The 19,758-nt window shown below is 36.6% G+C and overlaps 1 pseudogene; it reads right to left on the bottom strand.

The window, feature by feature from the left end:
* Positions 1 to 1,730: 1,730 nt before the first annotated feature.
* Positions 1,731 to 2,871, bottom strand: LOC141419458 (leucine-rich repeat flightless-interacting protein 2 pseudogene; annotated as a pseudogene).
* Positions 2,872 to 19,758: the final 16,887 nt, after the last annotated feature.

The raw sequence follows: 19,758 nt of genomic DNA, 5'->3' as shown, positions 1-19,758 counted from the left end.
CCTTGCCCATTCGCCTTCCAGATCTAGCCCTGTGATGTTGTTTGTGGAAGGACTTCTATGGTGAGGAATTTACTCTCTCATAAAACCCTGTCGAAGCCCTATCCAATAAAACTTGTTGTGGACTATTGCCATTGTGTTGTCCCATTTTTCTCTTTTAATCAGTCCTGCAGTCCTCAAACTCTCCATAACCATAAATATAGGATCTATTTTGGGGTTTTGTTAATCTGTATGTCCGTCCTTATGACAGTACCATACTGTCTTGATTACCATAGCTTAATATTAATTTTTTATTGAGAAGTGAAAGTCCTCAATCATTCTTCTTTTTTCAAAATATTTTGACTATTCTGAGTCTTTTGCATTTCCATATATAATTTATAACTAACTTGTCATTTTTTGAAATTTAAAAGAACCCTAGAATTTTGATAGGTTTTACATTAAATGGATATCAATTTAGAGAGAATTAGCATTTTAACAAGATAAAGTTGTAGATGAACAAGTAAATTCTTAACTTATGTAAACAAATTTACTTTATTATTTTTATTTATTTTATTTTATTTCACTTGGCATAAGTTTTCATCCAAGTCAGCACAAATAGCAGTATTTTCTTCTATTTTAAAGCTGAATAATATTCCATTGTATGTCTATAGCTAGTTTTCTTTAGCCATTCAACTGTTAACAGACATTTAGGTTGTTCCCATGTCTTGGCTATTGTGAATAGTGCTGGAGGGAGCATGGGAGTGCAATATCTTTTCAAGTCCTGTTTTCTTTCTAGTTGGGGGAGGGATGTGGAAAAATATGTTTACTAGAAACTTCAGGTGCATTTCCTATCTGCTTGCCCTGCCTCTCTCTCCCTCTTTGGGCTTGTCTGAGGGTTCATCCAACAAATAAGCAGCAGATCAAATATCTGACAAGTATGCATTGGTGGTATAGTGGTGAGCATAGCTGCCTTCTTAACAAGATGCAGCAGAGTTAATATCGAAGAATAAGAACCTTACTCTTATTTTAACAGTTTTATACCTTGGAATTCCCTGATCTATGCAATAAAGCAAATTTTAAACACACTCTCCATATCTTTTTCTAACATTTTCTTAAATAAATGTAAATATTTTACAAAAAGGATTTTTCCTCCAAACATATAAATTTGAGTATAACATGGATTCTCCACCTGTGAACTTGTTTGCTCAGAAAATATAAATGCTGTCTGATATAAAAAGTAAATTCCTTTTGAGTGCTAGAATCTAAATGGCACTGTAGAGAGAACACCTGTGTTTTCTAAGGCCTCCAGCAAATGTCTCTGTGCATACTCATAAAATTGCTGTCCTCTAGAACCTGTGATGAGGCCTTGGGGTGTCCAGTCATTGAGGCAGTTGGGAGGAAAAGTTGAGTAAACTCAATTCTAAAATTATAGATATTAAAAAATAAAAGCAGCATGAACCAGTTTTTAGTCTTGCATCAAATTATAAATAAGAAACAAAGTGCTTATTCATGAAGATTTGAAACTATTTCATTCTCTCATAAATTATAAAATACAGTTAGAGGTGTGGTTAAAGTGGTAGAGCACCTGTTTTGAAAGCATGAAGCCTGGAGTTCAAACACCAGTCCCACCAAAAAATAATAAATAAAATACAAATACGGCTATATTAATGACAAAACTCAAATACCACTGAAAGGGTTTATATCAATGGACAAAAAGCATCAGTCCCTCTGGGCAGGGCCCCAAGGAGCAGCACCTAGGTCAGAGGGAGGTCAGGGTATTGCTGGGCCAGAATCACCGTTCAATTAGCCTTCATCTTTTCCAGCCACTTGACCAGGTGGTTGATGGTCATCTCCATCTCCTCAATCTTGTCTAGTGCCATTCATAACTCTCCTTGTAGCTTCCTGTTCTTTTGTTTTCAGTTCTTTAACTTTCTTAGCTTTCCCAACAGCAGCTTTGTAATGCTACACCTGTCCCTGAAGTTGACCAAAGTGGTTATACCCTGTTCTTCTCTTTTTTTCAAAAAGCTTAAGTTGCTCTTCTCCAATCTGTCTAACAACATCTCTTTGCATTTTGATGAACTGCAAGTCTGAGTCTTTCTACAGTCCCCCTAGGACTGGAGTTCTGCTGTTCTTTTTCTAACTGCAGCTTCACTTTTCTAAGCTGTGATAGTAGCTCTTCCTTTTCACCAGCATGTTTGCATAGCTTTACATCATCTAGTGGCCCTTCTGCTGACTCCAAGGCAAGCAGTTTCCTGAGACACAACAGTAATGGTTCCAACCAGTGGTTAATGATTTAGGAGTGTCACTGGGGATTATGACTAAGCCATGTTTCTCACTAAGCTACTCTTCTTTACTGAAGGTCTTTACATTCATCTATCTTATGCTGCAGTATGCTACACATATGGTTCTGCCTTTCTAACGCCTTTGATTTTCCCTTATTTTCACTACAAAATTCCACCATCTGTGACTCCTGTTCTTCAATAACATCCTAGTAGAGCAAATTGTTCTTTTTGTTGTCTAACTGTGAACTGCAGATGATGTCTTTCTTTTGTTTTGCTTCCACAGTTCATTTAATGAGATGTCTGGATCTATGAAGCTGCTGGTGTGTCCTCCCACCCCTTGTCTGGATAAGTTTACACTTGGGTTGTTGCCAGAGCAGAATTTCCAGATGAAGACCTTATGTAATTTTCAGCCTACTTTTGATCAAATTTTTCGTCCAGCTCTTTTGTTATTCCAGTTCCCTCATGCACTGAGCTCTTGCTTCTTCCCAGGCAGCCCCTTTTGCTACTAGATTTGCATCTGGCCTATAGCAATAATTCTCAACACTTCATCTTCTACAGAAAATTGGCCTTTCACAGGTGTTCTTTTCCTTTCAGAACCAGGAACTCCTATCATGTTTTCTTAATAGTCTTTTGACTCTGAAAATGATTTTTTGGAGGTAGTGGGGGTTGAACTAAGGGCCTTGCACTTGTTAGGCAAGCACTCTACCACTTCACAAAGCCTATTTTAAAATAACGTGTTGAATAGCTCATGTAGCTTATTGAGTATTATGCTGAAATTGAAACACAGAGTGGTTGTATGGGTATGCTTTCACACTATTGGAAAGTCAAAAATTCCTAAATCACACCATCAAAAATCAGGGACCATTTGTACGTACATATAAACATAAATACTGGTGATACCCAAATTGATACTTCCAGGTAAGACCTTTCTTCTAAACTTCGTACCCTATATGTCTATTCTCTAGGTAGAGAGTAGGAAGACAAATAAGCATCACAAATTTAACATGCTAAAATCAACCCTAATCTCTGTCCAGACTTATTCTACTCTTAGTCTTCTCCATCTCAGCTAATGGCAATACTATTCCTCCAATTGTTTGGGTCAAAATTCTTTTGCACAAATCCCACATATAATTGCCCATCTAGTCTATCTTCAAAATATATCTTCAGAAATATATCTAGTATCTTGTTCCTTCCCACATCTCCATTTTTCACAGCATGGTCAGCATAATCTCTCACCTGGGTTATTTAAGAATTTCTCATTCCCTGCTTCTGCCCTGGCACCTCTACAATCTTTTCTAAGCACACGAATTGTCACAATGAATCCCCCCATACATGAATATATCCTAATAAAAATGAAAAAATATAAGTCACTTTTATAACTTTACCATCTCGATCTCAATAAGTGTCAAAGCCCTTTAAATTGTCCACATGGTCTAACTCAATTTGCCATTGCCTTACCTCATTTTAAATACTTTATTGAAATACAGTTCACATGCCATAAAATTCAGCTATACAAAGAGTATAATTCAGTGGTTTCTAATATGTTCACAGAAGTGCGCAACAATGACCAAATCAATATTAAAACATTTCATCATAAACTGGATGTGGCGGCACACAATTATAATCCCAGCACTAAGGAGATAGAGGCAGGAGGATCATGAGTTCCAGGTCAACCTGGGTTGCATGGCAAGATCCTGTCTCCAAAAACAACAAAAAGTCATTATTACAAAAAGAAAGCCCATAGCCATTTGCAGTCACTTCCTATTCTTGCCTCACTCCCCAGCTCCATCAATCTATTTTCTGTGTCTATAGATTTACCTATTCTGAACATTTTGTATGCGTAAAATCATAAACTGCTTGGTTTTTATGTCTGGCTTCTCTAACTTCTCTAATATAATGTTTTCTAGGTTCATCCATATTGTATCATGTATCCATAATTTATTCCCTTTTATTCTAAAATTGAGATAGAAATCACATGACATGAAAGTCATCATTTTAAAGATTCAATATTTGTGGGCCACCAAAATTCAGATGTTAAAATATATGGGATACTTTTTTTCCATTCATTTACTTTCAGTCTATGTATATCCTTAAATCTGATGTGAGTCCCTTGAAGATTGGATATAGTTGAATATTGGGGATTTTTAAAAATCCATTCAGGCAGTCTATGCTTTTTGATTGGAGAATTTAATCTATTTGCAACTAAGGTAATTATTGATGGGTAGGGATTTATTGCTGCCCTTGAACTGTTTTCTGATTGATTTAGAGTTCTTTTTTTCCATTCTTCCTCACTTGCTGTCTTCCTTGTAATGAGGCAATTTTCTGTAATAGTATGTTTTGATTCCTTTCTCTTTGTCTGCATGTGTTGTAAATTTTTGATTTGTGGTAACCATGAGGCTTACATAAAATATAGTTATAATAGGCTGTTTTAAGCTAACAGCAACTAACTGATCACACTCAAAAACTCCTTTTACCTACCTGTCTCCTACATCTTATGTTACTCTTTTTTAGATAGGGTCTCACTATGTGTCCAGGCTGGCCTCAAACTCATGATCCTTCTACCTCAGCCTCCAAGTGCTGGGATTATAGGCATGTCCCACTGCGCACCACTGTGACCAACATATCTTATATTTTTGAAGTCATAATTTGCATCTTTTATATTGTATACTCATTTACAAAATGTTATACTTTTAATATTTTCTGAACCTTTGTACTATTAAATGATTTTCATATAACCTTTAGAGTACTAGAATGTTATGAAATTGACTGTACCTTTACCAGTGAATTTTATACTTTCATATGTTTTCATATTACCAATTAGTGTCTTTTTGTTTCAGCTTGAAGAATTCTCTTTAGCATTTCTTGTAAGACAGGTCTAGTGGCCATGAATTCCTTTAGCTTTGGTTTGTTTTGGAAAGTCTCTATCTTGCCTTCATTTCTGAAGTATACAACATTGCTGGTTAGCAGTTTTTCCTTTCAGCACTTTGAAAATATCATTCTACCCCTGATCTTTATAATTTTTGTTGATTAATACGCTGATAGCCATACATGGGTTCCTTCAAGGATCTTTTTTTCTCATTTTCAAGAATCTTTGTCTTGATATCTAAAAATGTGATTATAATATGTTCTTGAGTAGACTTTTCTAGATTCAACTTTATTTTAGACCTTTGAGCTTCCTGTACCTGGATATTAAGACTTCTCCTAGATTCAGGAAGCTTTTAGCCATTATGTCTTTAAATAAGCTTTTTATCCTTTTTGTTCTTCTCCTTTTTAAATTTATTATGAAAATTTTGGTTGTCTTCATGGTCTAACAAGTCCTATAGATTTTTCTTTATTCATTTTCATTCTTTTATTCCTCCTCTAACTATACTCTGAATGTATTAGAGATAGAGAGAAATACATTTCTAAATGATTTGCCTTTGAATTCACAAATTCTTCTCTATCAGTTCTGTTGGTGATATATTCTATTGCATTTTTTCATTTCTTTCATTGTATTATTCAGCTTCAGAATTTCTGCTTGGTTCTGTATTATGATTTCAATTTCTCTGTGAATTTTCTCATTTTGTTCATGCATTATTTCCCTGAAATCTTTGTATTATCTGTGTTCTCTTGAAATCCACTGAGCTTCGTTAAAACAATTATTTTATTCTTTTTGTTTGGTGGTACGGGGGTTTGACCTCAGGGCCTCATGATTGCCAGACAGGTGCTCTACTTGAGATACTCCAACAGCCCTTTCTTGTAATGGGTTTTTTCGAGACAAGGTCTCACGATCTATTTGCCCAGGTTGGCTTCGAATGGCGATCCTCCTGATCTCTGCTTTCCAGGTAGCTAGGGTTACAGATGTGAGCCATTGGTACCCAGCTAAAATGATTATTTTAAATTCTTTGTTAGTCAGTTAAAAGGCCTCAATTTTGAGGGGAGTAGTTACTAAAAAATTAATGTGTTCTTTTGAAAATGTTGTATCTTGGTTTTTATTATTATTATTATTGCTTTATGTTGATTTATGTGCCTTGATGGAGCAGTCATCTCTTCCAGACTTTAAAGAGTGGTTTTGGTGGAAAAAAGACCTAGTTCTATGGGTGAGTGTGGAGGTTCTGACTGGGTAGGGTATAGAAGTTCTGGCTTTGCTGAAGGTTATTGCAGCATAATCTCCATACAATTCTGTCAGTTAAGGTCAGTGCTGGTGAAGATTGTAAGGATCAATCTTCAGTGGCTAAAGTTGCATGTATTCTTAAAGCAGCAAGGACTGTTGTGGTCATTGGTGCAGGGACACTTGATTTCTTTTTCTTCCACTGAGGAAGTTGTGACCAAGGAGGTGACCAAGGAGATTCTTCTTCACATCAGGTTTGACATGTGAGATACTTCAAGCTGGTGGTGGCACCAGTGTCTGATGGATGACACCCTTGAACTAAACCATTGATCCAATATCTGAAACATGGGTTCACATAGAAGGATGAAGACTATGAGGTCTGATTGATACTAGCACTTGTGCTTGTGCTAGAGATATCCCCACTTCCATACTGGTAATAGTGTATGAAGTGCAGGTGCTTGTGGAACAGATGGAGAGCTGGCATCTGGAGCATATGTACAGAGTCACAGCAGCTCCAGGGTCCAGGGTGCAGACTAACCCATGAGTGTGGTGGATCTGCATCTAAGGTATAGGCACATACAGTGCAGCTGCATAGTCATGGTCTGGACATTAGCTATAAAAATAGCTATTGTGTCTCTGAGGTTTAGAGATTGGAATGGCTCACCATACCTGTGGCTCAAATGTCAAATGCACATTGCTCATAAAGCAATGCAGTGATGCACAGAGTGACTGAAACTCCAGGGCTTGAAAAAATACTAGATCAAAACTGCAGAAGCTCCAGTGTTTGGGGTATTGGTGCATGCAGTGTGGTTACATAGCCAGGATATGGAAATCAGTCAAAGTTGTAGTGGCCATGGTTTCAGGGCCAGGAGTGCATATGGGTTTGGGATAGATGGTGGTTCCAGCTTCAGAAGGACACAACAGCAATTCCTTGGTTAGGACTGGAGTGCCGGAATATCTCCCTCTTAGAGTTCTACACAGGAATGGCTCTTGGTTATCTCAGAGGCAAAAGATGCTAATGCCTTTTGCAGAAAGGCCACTGGGGACCACAATAGCACCCACCATGTGCCTGATAATGTTAGCACCTTCCCTTCTTCTTTGTTTCTAGACATTAGAGATATGCTGGTCTCTCAGCAATCACTTCTTCAGAGGTATTTATCTTTCTCATGTCCCACTGTGTTGCTGCTGGTTCTTAAATAGACCTTGAGTACTCCCAATGACATTACTTTCTCATGATTAACTGTCTGTTTGTTGTTTTGTAGGAGAAAAGAGGCTTATAACTCTTACTTCACCATCTTCCTGACATCACTACACACTTAACACCTTTATTCAACATAACACTGGAAGTTCTAGTCAGAAAAATTGGGCAAGAAGAAGAAATAAAAGCCATCAATCTAAATTGAAAAGAAGAAAATTGTCTCTGTTTTCAGATGACATACACAACAAACACTACAGACTGCACACAAAAATTCAGAACTTGATGTACCAAGATGGATGAATAGAGCACCCAGCATTCACCTGCTATTCCACAAAGAAGAACCAAAGCAACAAGTGTATAGCTGCATATTGAGGTCAGTATTCACAGGAAAACACTAGGCATGCCTTTCAAAGGAATGCCCCCAGTGACTTACTTCATCTAACTGAGCCTTCCTTACTTTCCTACTTCTACCATCTCCAATAATGTCACCAATTTATGAATCCATCAAAGGATTAATCCATTGATTTGGTCAGAGCCCTTATGATCAAATAACTTTACAAAAGTCCCACCTGTGAACATTGCATTGGGGACCAAACCTTAAACACATGAGTTTTATGGGGGAACACTTCATATCCAAAGTGATGGAGAGCCTGTCTTCTGAAACACATGGATGCCAAGACTGAAGATATTTGCTTACACAATTCCCACCCCTCTAGTGCATCATATGGACACCTGTTACTAACAACATGAAGAAACAACTCTATGGTTTCACTGAACCCCTGCCCACAGAAGCATGCTGAGCAGTGTCAAGCAATACTACCACATATCTAGCCACCACCCCTCCTATGGGGTGTACTGCTCTCAAACACTCCTGAAATCATCTCAGCTAAGGAATTTTGCCCAGTTCCATCCATGATCTACTCTGACTCAATATCTGGCAGGCACCAAAACTGAAAGAATTAGAGTGAGAAAAATCTCTGACTGTTGTCCATCTTCAGGTGTGCAAAGATTAAAAATCTTAAACCAAAACTAAAGAAACCCCACATCCCCAAATAATTGAATCAATAAATGGGCAAATAACTGAACAGACACTTCTCAAAAGAAGTACAAATGGCTAATAAAGACATGAAAAACTGTTCAACAACTTTAGCTATCAGGGAAATGCAAATCAAAACTCCATTGAGATTCCATATCACCCTATCCAGAATGACTGTCACAAGCGATATGAAAAGAAAAACAATAAATAATGGTGAAAATGAGGGGGGAAATGATTCCTTATACACAATCGGTGGGGTCCTCAAAAAGCTAAAAGTATGGCTACCATATGATCCAGCTATACCAATCCTCAGTATATACCCAAAGAAATTAAAGTCACCTTACTATACAGACACCAATGTTTACTATGATGCAATTCACAATCGTCAAGCTATCAAATAAGCCTAGGTGCCAAACAACCAATAAATACAGAAAATGTGGTGTGTATATACACCATCGTGTTTGTTTAGTCATAAAGAAGGAAATCATGTCATTTGTAGGAGAATGGATGGAACTGGAGCTCATCATGTTAAGCGAAATAATCCAGACTCAAAAAGACAACTGTCATATGTTTTCCCTCATAAGTGAAGTCTACAAAAAGAAAGATCACAAGAAGGTAGAAAGGAGACCATTAGAGAAAATGAAAGGAATCAGGGGAAGACGAGAGAGATGAGCAAGTAGAGGGATAATGGTGGTGGGAATTATCAAAGTATATTATATTTATGTATGAATATGCCAATATGAAACCCATTATTCTGTATAATCAACATGCACTAATAAAAATTAAGATAAATGTTAAGGGCATAGAAAACCTATCCAATGAAGTAATAGCAGAAAACTTTCCTAATCTTGGAAAAGACACTTACATTCACGTGCAGGAGGCTAATGGAACCCCAAATAAACGTTACTAGAAAATTTCCTTACCATACATATTATATATAGATTTTCTTCTAGTTATTTTAACATTCTTTGTTCTTCTCTTCCTCACTTACTCATCTTTGCAGTGACAGAGAGAGAGAGAGAGAGAGAGAGAGCCAGAGAGAGAGAGAGAGAGAACCCAAATAAAATTAGACATGAAAAAGGAAACATTACCATTGATACCACAGAAATTCAAAGAATCATTAGGAGTTATTTTGAAAAATTATATGCCAAAAAAATTAAAAATCCAGAAAACAATGGACAGATTTCTAGACACATGTGCTCTACCAAAGCTGAACCGAGAAGTTTCAAAACATGAATTGGCCTATAAAAAGTAATGAGATTGAATCAGTAATAACAAGTCTCTCAAAAAAGAAAAATCCTAGAAGTGAATGACTTTATTACTTAATTTTAACAGACATTTAAAGAAATAACACTAATGTTTCTCAAACTATTCCCTGTAACTGAAAGGGAGGGAACACTTCCCAACTCTTTCCATGAGGCCAGCATTACCTAGTTAAAAAATCTGAGAAGGCCACAACAAAAGATACATAGACTAATGAAAAAGAATAGAGGGCCCAGACATAAACTCATACATCGACAGCCACCTGATTTTCAACCAAGGTGCCTAAAAGAACATCTTTTGGGAAAGGACAGACTCTTTCACAAATGGTGCTGAGAAAACTAGATATACACATGCAAAAAACGAAAATTTGAACCTATCTTTTACCCTGTTCAAAAATAAACTCAAGTTGGATCAAAGATCTTAACTTAAGACCTGAAACTCTGAAACTCCTAGAAGAAAACAGTTTGTGGTATTGGAATAGACAATGATGATGTTCTCAAGAGTACACCAAAAGCACAAGACACACAAAAAAATTGACAAATGAGATGATATCAAACTTAAAACCTTTAGCACAACAAAGGAAACTACTGAATGAAGAGGCAACCTACAAAATGGGAGAAGATATTTGTCAACTATTCATGGAAGAGGGAATTAACATACAGAATACATAAAAGACAAAAAAAAACTTAATGAAACAAGTAATCCAATTAAAATGGGCAAATGACTTGAAAAGGAGAAACACAAATGGCCAGTATAAATGAAGAAATGCTCCATATCAATAGCCATCAGGGAAATGCAAATCAAAACTATAATGAGAGAGGGGACAAAGATGGCAGATAGGCGATAGACCTTGGAGCTCAGGGGAGCTCTCACCAGTCTGAAAGAAAACTTCAGATTTGTAGTAGCAAGGATTGGATAACCAGGCTTTTCCGCCAACTAAGATACTGCCAATACACAGGGGGAACATAATATACAAAGACCAGTGTTTAAGTTAACTTTTTATAGAAAATAACAGCCTAAGAAGCCTGGGTGCCATGGATCAGTAGCTGCTGGACTGCCCACTGGAGACCAATTTTTCCTTTTTATTTTTTGTTTTTCCTCTCTCTGAAGAGCAAAAACACAACACAGAGAACTGCAAGAATCTGGGATGTCCTGGACCCACCAAAATTCATGGACATGGAATCTGACTGGCACCTACCTATGGGGACCCAGGCTGACCTCATATACGACTGAGTGAAACTACAACCCTACCAGGTGAGTGTGTCACATCATCTGCTCTGGAGGAAACCACACAGTCCAGCACAGCTTATGAGCAGACTGCACCTCTCCTGGAAAAAACTGGTGGCCTAATAATCAGAGGGAAAAATTTCACCTCCATCTGGTGGGGATTGGGCAGAGTGATGAGCTGACTCAGTCTGTGTGGGGGCCAGGCAGCCTAACAGCAGTCTGGGGAAAATAGTTACATTTGGCCACCTTGGAAACTAACAGCCTTTCCAGAGAAAAGCAGTTGATCAAAATGCTCAATTTTAGCACCAAAGCTTGCCCTGTGGGTGGAAGGGGCTGGCAATTGCTCACATACCAGCTCCTTGCAGGACCACTCTGGAGAACCCATCTACAGAATAACAAGCTGACCCAGACAACCCATCCCCCCAAGTAGAGCCTGGGTTCAAACACCCTAAGTGGATCCCTTCCCCCAAAGAAGTCTGGTAGATAGAGGCACCATCCATTGCCACACAGCCCAAAATATCAACCTGAAGTAGGGCCAGGAACACAGAGAAAGCCCCTGTGAGAAGGAATAGCACCTGGATTAGAAGTCAGAGGAAAGAGACCAGACCAATCAATGAACTGAGAGGAAACCCAATTTTCTCCATAGCAAGGAAGAAATTTGGAAAATAATATATTTTTAATTAAAAATTTTTTCCTTTTTAAAAAAATTTGTTGCTATCTATCTCCTTTTTCCATTCTGTTCAAATTTCAATTTACTTAGCCTTTCTTGTTCCATTTTCCTTTTTCTCCACTGATTTTCTTCTTCCTTTCTCTCTTACTTTCTTCTTCTTACCTTCTTCTCCTCCTTCCTTTATCCCCCCTGCACTGTCCATACCTCCCCCACACTAACCACTCACTGAATAGCCTATTATACCAACTTTACACATTACTCCCATCCTTCCTATCCCTCTGCATTCCCTGAAAATAGATCCCACCCCACAATGAGTGAACTACACCTTTACACACATTAGGGCCTTATTACCCTGTAGCCCCCACACCTCATACCTCTTCTCTCCCTCACCCCTTCCCCTTCCCTGCCTCCTCGCAACATCATTTTAGTTGCCTAAGTATCAATCTCTATGCAAACAACTGTTATCTCCCCAACACCCACTGTCTCTAGATAATATTGCCAAGGGTTTTAAATATCATGTAAATAACTGGCTTAGCATTGAATCTGTGAATTTATTATTGCTAAGTTATACCTCCAAGTCAGTGAACAGAAATATTCCAACAACCTAGATAACAACTAAGCTAGTCAGAGCATAGAAATTAAGTCAAGGGAAAGATAACAGGTGATTAAAACCCCCAACAAACTAATCAACAACACATGCATATGCACAGAATAAAAACATGGGGGAAGAAAGAAAGGAGGGGAGTATGATTCCTGAAAAGGCTAAACTGATAAAATAGAGGATTTGGTGTAAATTGAAGAGGATGAGTCCTTACTTACTGATGTCAGAAGAATGATCATAAGAATGTTTAATGAGCTTAAAGAGGATGTACAAAAACAGCTCAATGAATCTCAGGGGAACATGGATAAAAAACGCCATAAGACACAGAAACAACTAAATCAACTGAAAGGATTTCAACAAATTCTAAAACAAAATGAAGGAGACTATAAGAAAAGAGATAAATAAAATAAAAAAGACAGTACAAGGTATTAAAGAGAAGCTTAACAAAGATCTGGAGAGTCTCAAAGAATCAAACAGAAACCCTGGGAAAAAAGTTCCTTAATCAAATAAAAAATACAGTTGAAAGCCACTCCAGCAGACTGGAAAAAGTAGAAGATAGACTTTCAGGACTCAAAGACAAAGCAGATATTAAAGAAAAAACAGAAGAACACTTAGAAAAAAGACTAACAACCTGTGAAAGTATATGCAAGAATTCTGCAACCCCATAAAAACACCAAAACTGTGAATCATGGGCTTTGAAGAAGGAGAAGAGGCTCAAGCCAAAAGTATAGATAATATATTCAACAAGATAATGGCAGAAAATTTCCCAAATCTCTAGAAAGAGATGCCTATTCAGGTACAGGAAGTCTCCAGGACACCAAGCAGACATGACCAAAATAGAACCTCTCCATAGCATATTATAGTTAAAACAATTAGCACCAAGAACAAGGAAAGAATATTGAAGGCTGTAAGAAAGAAAAATCAAATAACATATAATGGTAAACCTATGAAAATAACAGCAGATTTCTCAACAGAAACCTTAAAAAGAAGAACGGGATGGAGTGAGATATTTAGAGCACTGAAAGAAAACAATTTCATCCTGGGATACTCTACCCAGCAAAGCTATCATTCAAAACTGAAGGAAGAATAAAAACATTCCATAATAAACAGAAACTAAAATAATACATGACCACTAAATCACTACTACAGAAGATTCTGAAAGGAATCCTACACACAGAAGATGAAAACAAACAGTTATGAAAGGTTGAGAATTATTAAATCTCAAGAGAAGAGAAGACAAGTAATTAGAGTGAGCATAGAATTCGTTGCACACATACAAACCCTTAAACAACAAAAAAGTAAAGGGCAGGAATTACCACATAATCTCTCAATATTAACATTCAATGTTAATGGCCTCAACACCTCTATCAAAAAACAATTGGCAAACTTGATTAAAAAGGAAGACCCAACAACTTGTTGTTTACAAAAAACCCAACTTGCAAACAGAAACAAACATTGTCTAACGGTGAAAGGGTAGAGAAAGATTTACCAAGCTAATGGCCTCTGAAAACAAGCAGGAGTAGCAATACTTATATCAGATAAAGTAGACTTTGAACCTAAGTTAGTCAGAAGAGACAAAGAAGGTCACTTCATACTAATAAAAGGAACAATAATACATCAAGAGGAAATAAGAATTGTTAACTTATATACGTCAATGTTGGTGTGCCTAACTTCATTAAATGTATACTACTGGACTTAAAAACCACACATAGACCCCAACATAGTGGTGGGAGACTTCAATACTCCTCTATCACCAATAGATAGGTCATCCAAACAAAAAAATCAACAAAAGAAACTCTAGAATTAAATGGCACCATAGATCAAATGGACCCCACAGATGTCTACAGAGTATTCCATCATGCAACAGCACAATATACATTCTTCTCAGTGGTCCATGGAACTTTCTCCAAAGTAGTCCACATTTTAGGTCACAAAGAAGTCTTAACAAATATAAGAAAATTGAAATAACCCCCTGCATACTGTCTGACAACAATGCTATAAAACTAGAACTCAACAACAAAAGAAACAGCAGAACATACTCAGACACCTGGGGACAGAACAACACATTGCTCCATGATCAGTGGGTCATAGCAGAAATAAGGGAGGAAATCAAAAAGTTCCTGGAATTTAATGAGAATTAAAGCACAACCTATCATGACCTATGGGACACAGCAAAGGCAGTCCTAAGGGGAAAGTTTATAGCCATGAATGAGTATATTAAAAACACAGAAAGATCTCAACTAAATGACCTAATGCTGCATCCCAAGCTCCTAGAGAAACAAGAACAAGCTAAACGTGGAGCTAGCAGAAGGAGATAAAAAATAAGGGCCAAAATGAACAAAATTGAGACCAAAAAAATCATATGAAGAACCAAAAAAACTGGTTCTTTAAAAAGATAGATTGGCAGTCCCTCACAAATGTGACTTAAATGAGTAGGGAAAAGACCAAATTTAATAAAATTAGAACTGAAAAATATGGAACTCATAACAAACACCAAGGAAATCCAGGGAATTACAAGCTCATCTCTTTAATGAACTTAGATGCAAAAATCCTCAATAAAATATTAGCAAACTGAATTCAATATCATATCAAAAAGAACATACACCATGATCAAGTTGGTTTCATCCCAGGGATGCAGGGATGGTTCAAAATATGCAAATAATTAAACATAATACAGCATATTAACAGAAGCAAAGACAAAAACCACTTGATCACCTCAATAGATGCAGAAAAATCCTTTGACAAAATTCAACACCCTTTCTTAATAAAAGCTCTAATGAAACTAGGAACAGAAGAAATGTACATCAAGATAATAAAGGCTACATATGACAACCCTATAGCCAACATCATACTTAATGGGGAAAAACTGAAAACATTCTCCTTAAAGTCAGGAATGAGACAAGGGTGCACACTTTTCCCACTCCTATTCAATATAGTCCTGGAATTCCTAGCAAGAGCAATAAGACAAGAAGAAGAAATAAAAGGAATACAAATAAGTAAGGAAGAAATCAAACTATCCTATTTGCAGACATGATTTTATACCTAAAAAAGTGAAAAAAACCCACCAAAAAAATTCTACCTAAAAGTAGAAATGTGATTACTGTGGACTGAAACCATTGCTGGAGGCTGGAAGTAAGGGTATGAGGGAGGGTCATGGACATGATCAATGCACAATGTAAGCATATATGAAAATTTCCTAGTGAATCCCATTAATTTGTACAACTGATATGTGTTAATAATAAAAAGTCAAAGAAAGGGAGATAGTGAGCTCTCATGAAACAGGAAAAAAATCAGAACTAATAAACAAGTCCATAAAGTTGCAGGATACAAATTAAACATACAAAAATGTTGTTACATTTCTATATACTGACTATGAACTACTCAAAAAGGAAATCAAGAAAACAATGTGTTTGTAATGCATCAAAAAGATTAAAATGCTTCAGAGTAAGCTTACCTAGGAGGTAAAAATTCATATACTGAAAACTACAATACATTAATGAAACAAAAATTATAGAAAACACAAATAAATAGAAAGATATTCCATGTTCATGTAGTTGCTAAAATGTCCATACTATCCAAAGTGATCTATGGATTCAATTCTATTCTCATAAAAATCCTAGTGGCATTTCTTGTAGAATCAGAAAATAATGTAGTAAAATTCACATGGAACAACAAAGACAGAATAGTCAAGGTGATCTTGAAAAAGAACAAAACTGGATGCATCACACTTCTTCATTTCGAAAAAATACAGTAATTAAAACAGTATTGCAATAGCATAAAGACAGACAATATAGATCAATTGAACAGAAAAGAGACCCCAGAAATAAACCCACAGATATGTGATCAACTGATCTTCTGAAAGGGTATCAAGAATACATACTGAGGAAAGGATAGTCTCTACTATGGTGTTGAGAAAACTGGATATCCATGCACAAAAGCATGAAAGTAGAATAAAAACAGAAAGTAGAATGGTCACTGCCAGGGGATGGGGGAGGATATGAAGAGTTGCTGGTAATGTGTTTTAGTTTTTGCAAGATGAAATAGTGTTACAAAACAATGTGAATACACTTAACGCTAGTGAAGTACACAGTTAAAAATGGCTAGATGTCAATTTTACATTATGTATTTTTACCACAATTTAAAACTTTTTAATGAAAAAGAGTTTATATTGGTTGTTAAAGTAATACAAATGAATTTCCTATGTGGCAGGAGCTGTGCTAGACAGCTTTCCATCGCTGTGACAAAATATCTGAGAGGAACAACTTATAAAGAGAAAAGACTTATTTTTGACTTATGGTTTCAGTCCATGGTCAGTTAGCCTGCTGCTTTGGACCTGTGGAAGCATGGCACATAGCTGTGGTGGGAGCACAAGGTGAAGGAAGATGGTTCATCTTGAGGCAGCTAGGAAGCAGGGGTGGGGGGTTGGGGTCCCTTCAAGGGGCATGCCCCTAATGGCCTAAATTCCCTCCACTAGGACCCACCACCTAAAGGTTTTACCACCTTCTCTTCAGAGAAGTCTTCAAAAACATGGGCCTTTGGGGGACATTTAAGATTTAAACTATAGCAGGAATATACATTAAAAGCTCCAGAAACACTATACATTGATAAAATTTCTAAACTATTCCTAAAGGTGATTAAGATCTGCCTTATCAAACTTTGAAACAGATTTTTAGACAGTTTAGCCAAGATGATTTAGACTTGTTTCTCCTCATTACTTTTAGCTAAGAAAAACTACAAGGCCTGGAAACAATGCAAGAGACAACAAAAGGACAAATGTGAAAGAAGGAAAGAGGAAGAGAGACCAATTGAAGACCCCAGAACTGAAAGAACATAGTGGCAGACAGAAAAGGATGACCTAAGTCTAGTGTTCCTAATCCCCAACCTAGAAATAAATATCCCAAGTAGGTTCGTTTCTTGCCTAGAAGATCCTTCAGTCTATTGACTATCTGATAAATGAATGTTTTTTAAACTTTAAGAACTCCAATTTATCTATTCAGTAACCGCAAGGTTAAACACACTGTGGTGCATGTATTAAAATAAAGAAAAAGACACTCTCTTTGGACATAATATCTTACTTGAATCATCAGAGAATTCAACCCCCAAAGCTTACTTAATGAAACTATAATTTACACAAAATTTTTAAACTTTATTTTTGATTAGCATATATTAATTATACAAAGAGATTTCATTGTGATATTTTCATGCATGCATATAATGTAGTTTGATCAAATTCATTCCCTCTGTTACTCTTTCTCATTCCCTCTCCACCCTTTTAAAACAATTTTAACAGGTTTCATTATTCTATTTTCATACTTGTATATAAAGTACTTTGATCATTTTCACTCTTCCATACTGTCTCTTTTCACCCTCCTCCTTCTCTTTTTTTTATTTATTGTTGTGCTGGGTGGGGGTACATTGTGGCTTTCACAAAAGTTCTTACACTATATCAAATATAGCATACTTTAATTCACCCCCTCCAGCATTCTCTTTTATCCCCCCCACTCCTGGAATAGTTTCAACAGGTATCATTTTTCTATTTACAGACATGTGTACGCAGTATCTGCACTATGTTTACCTTCCCACACCCTTTCCCCACCTCTTCTCCCCTCCCACTGATACCAACCTCCCCCCCACTACCTGTTCTGATCTCCTGCTCTCCTATTTTGTAAATGGGAAAAAATGACATTTTTGTTTGCTTAAGAAAGCTACACAGAGAGTTTCATTGTGGAACTTCCATGTACATATGTTTTATAGCCCGAATTGGTCCATCTCCTCTATTTTTCTTCTTTCTACCTTAGTCCCTTTCTTATGGTGGTTTCAACAGATTTAAAAATTCTATATTCTTTCTTGTATAGAAAGTACATCAACCATATTCACATTCTTAACTTCTTTCTTTTACCCTTCCACTCTCGTATGTGACTTCCCCTTAGCATAACCTGTTTTTCATAATATTGCTATATTTGTATTAGTTTTATACAAATGTGGTTTCTTTCCACATGTGAGAGAAAACATGCCTCTTTTGGCCTTCTGAACCTGGTTTACTTCACTTAAGATGATGTTCTTCAGTTTCATCCATTTACTTGTGAATGACAAAATTTCATTCTTCTTTGTGGCTGAGTAAAATTCCATTGTGTATCAATACCATGTTTTTAATCCATTCATCAGTAGTGGGGCATCATGGCTGTTTCCGTAGCTTAGTTATTGTGAATGGTGCTGCAATAAACATGGGTGTGCAGGTGCCTTTACTGTAAACTGGCTTACATTCCTTCAGGTATATCCTTAAGAGTGCAATTGCTGAATCATATGGGAGTTCTATTTTTAGTGTTTTGTTGCCCTTCCCCTTCTTATTGGTTTCTATACCCAATTCCTGTTTCATACTCCTGCATGCCATTCATTTTTAAAGGTTTAGATTCCACATGTGAGAAAGAACAATGTTTGTTTTTCTCAGTCTGACTTAACTTCACTTAACATGATAATCTCTAATTCCATCCATTTTCCTACAATTGGCATAATTTAATTCATCTTTATGGCTGAATAATACTCCATTTTGTATATACATTTTCTTCATCTATTCATTAATTTATGGGAACACCAGGGTTAATTCCATAGCTTGGGTATGTGAACAGTGCTGCTATAAACATGACTGTGCAGGTATCTCAATTGTATGCTCACTTCCATTCATTTGGATACATGCCCAGGAATGGTATAGCAGGATTATATAGTAGATCTATTTTTAGTTTTATGAGGAACTTCCATACTAATTTCCACAATGGCTGCAAAATTTACATTTCCCACAACAGTATATGAGGATTCCTTTTCCCCTGCATCCTCACCACCATTTGTTGCTTGTTTTCTGGATGATTGCCATTCTGATTGTGGTGAGATGGAATCTCAACGTTTTTATGATTTGCATTTCTTTTATGGCTAAGGATGTTGGGCATTTCATCATGTATTTATGTTTGTCATATTTAGAGAACTGTCTGTTCAATGCGTTTGCCCAATTATAAATTGAATTGTTTTTTGGTTTTAATTTTTTGATCTCTTTATACATTCTGAATATTAAGCCAATGAATAGCTGCAAAGATTTTCTCCCATTCTGTAGACAATCTCTTTTGATTCTGGTAATTACTTCTTTTCCTGTGAATAAACAGCTTATTTATCTGATGCAATCCCATTTGTCAATTTTTCTCTTATTTCCTGAGCTATTGGTATGTAATTCAGTAAACATTACCTATGCCTGTATCTTCAAGTGTAATCTCTATGGTTCTCTCTGACAGTTTCAAGCTTTCAGGTCTTACATTAATATCTTTGATCATTTTAAATTAATTTTTATACAGTGTGAGAGTTAGGGATCTAATTTCAGTCTTCTATATGCATATATCCAGTTTTCTCAACACCTTTTGCTAGAGTCTTTC

This window comes from Castor canadensis, chromosome X (assembly GCF_047511655.1).
Source record: "Castor canadensis chromosome X, mCasCan1.hap1v2, whole genome shotgun sequence".
NCBI lineage: Eukaryota > Metazoa > Chordata > Mammalia > Rodentia > Castoridae > Castor > Castor canadensis.
The sequence above is the reverse complement of the archived record's forward strand: the minus strand, read 5'-3'. Positions and strand labels throughout refer to the sequence as shown.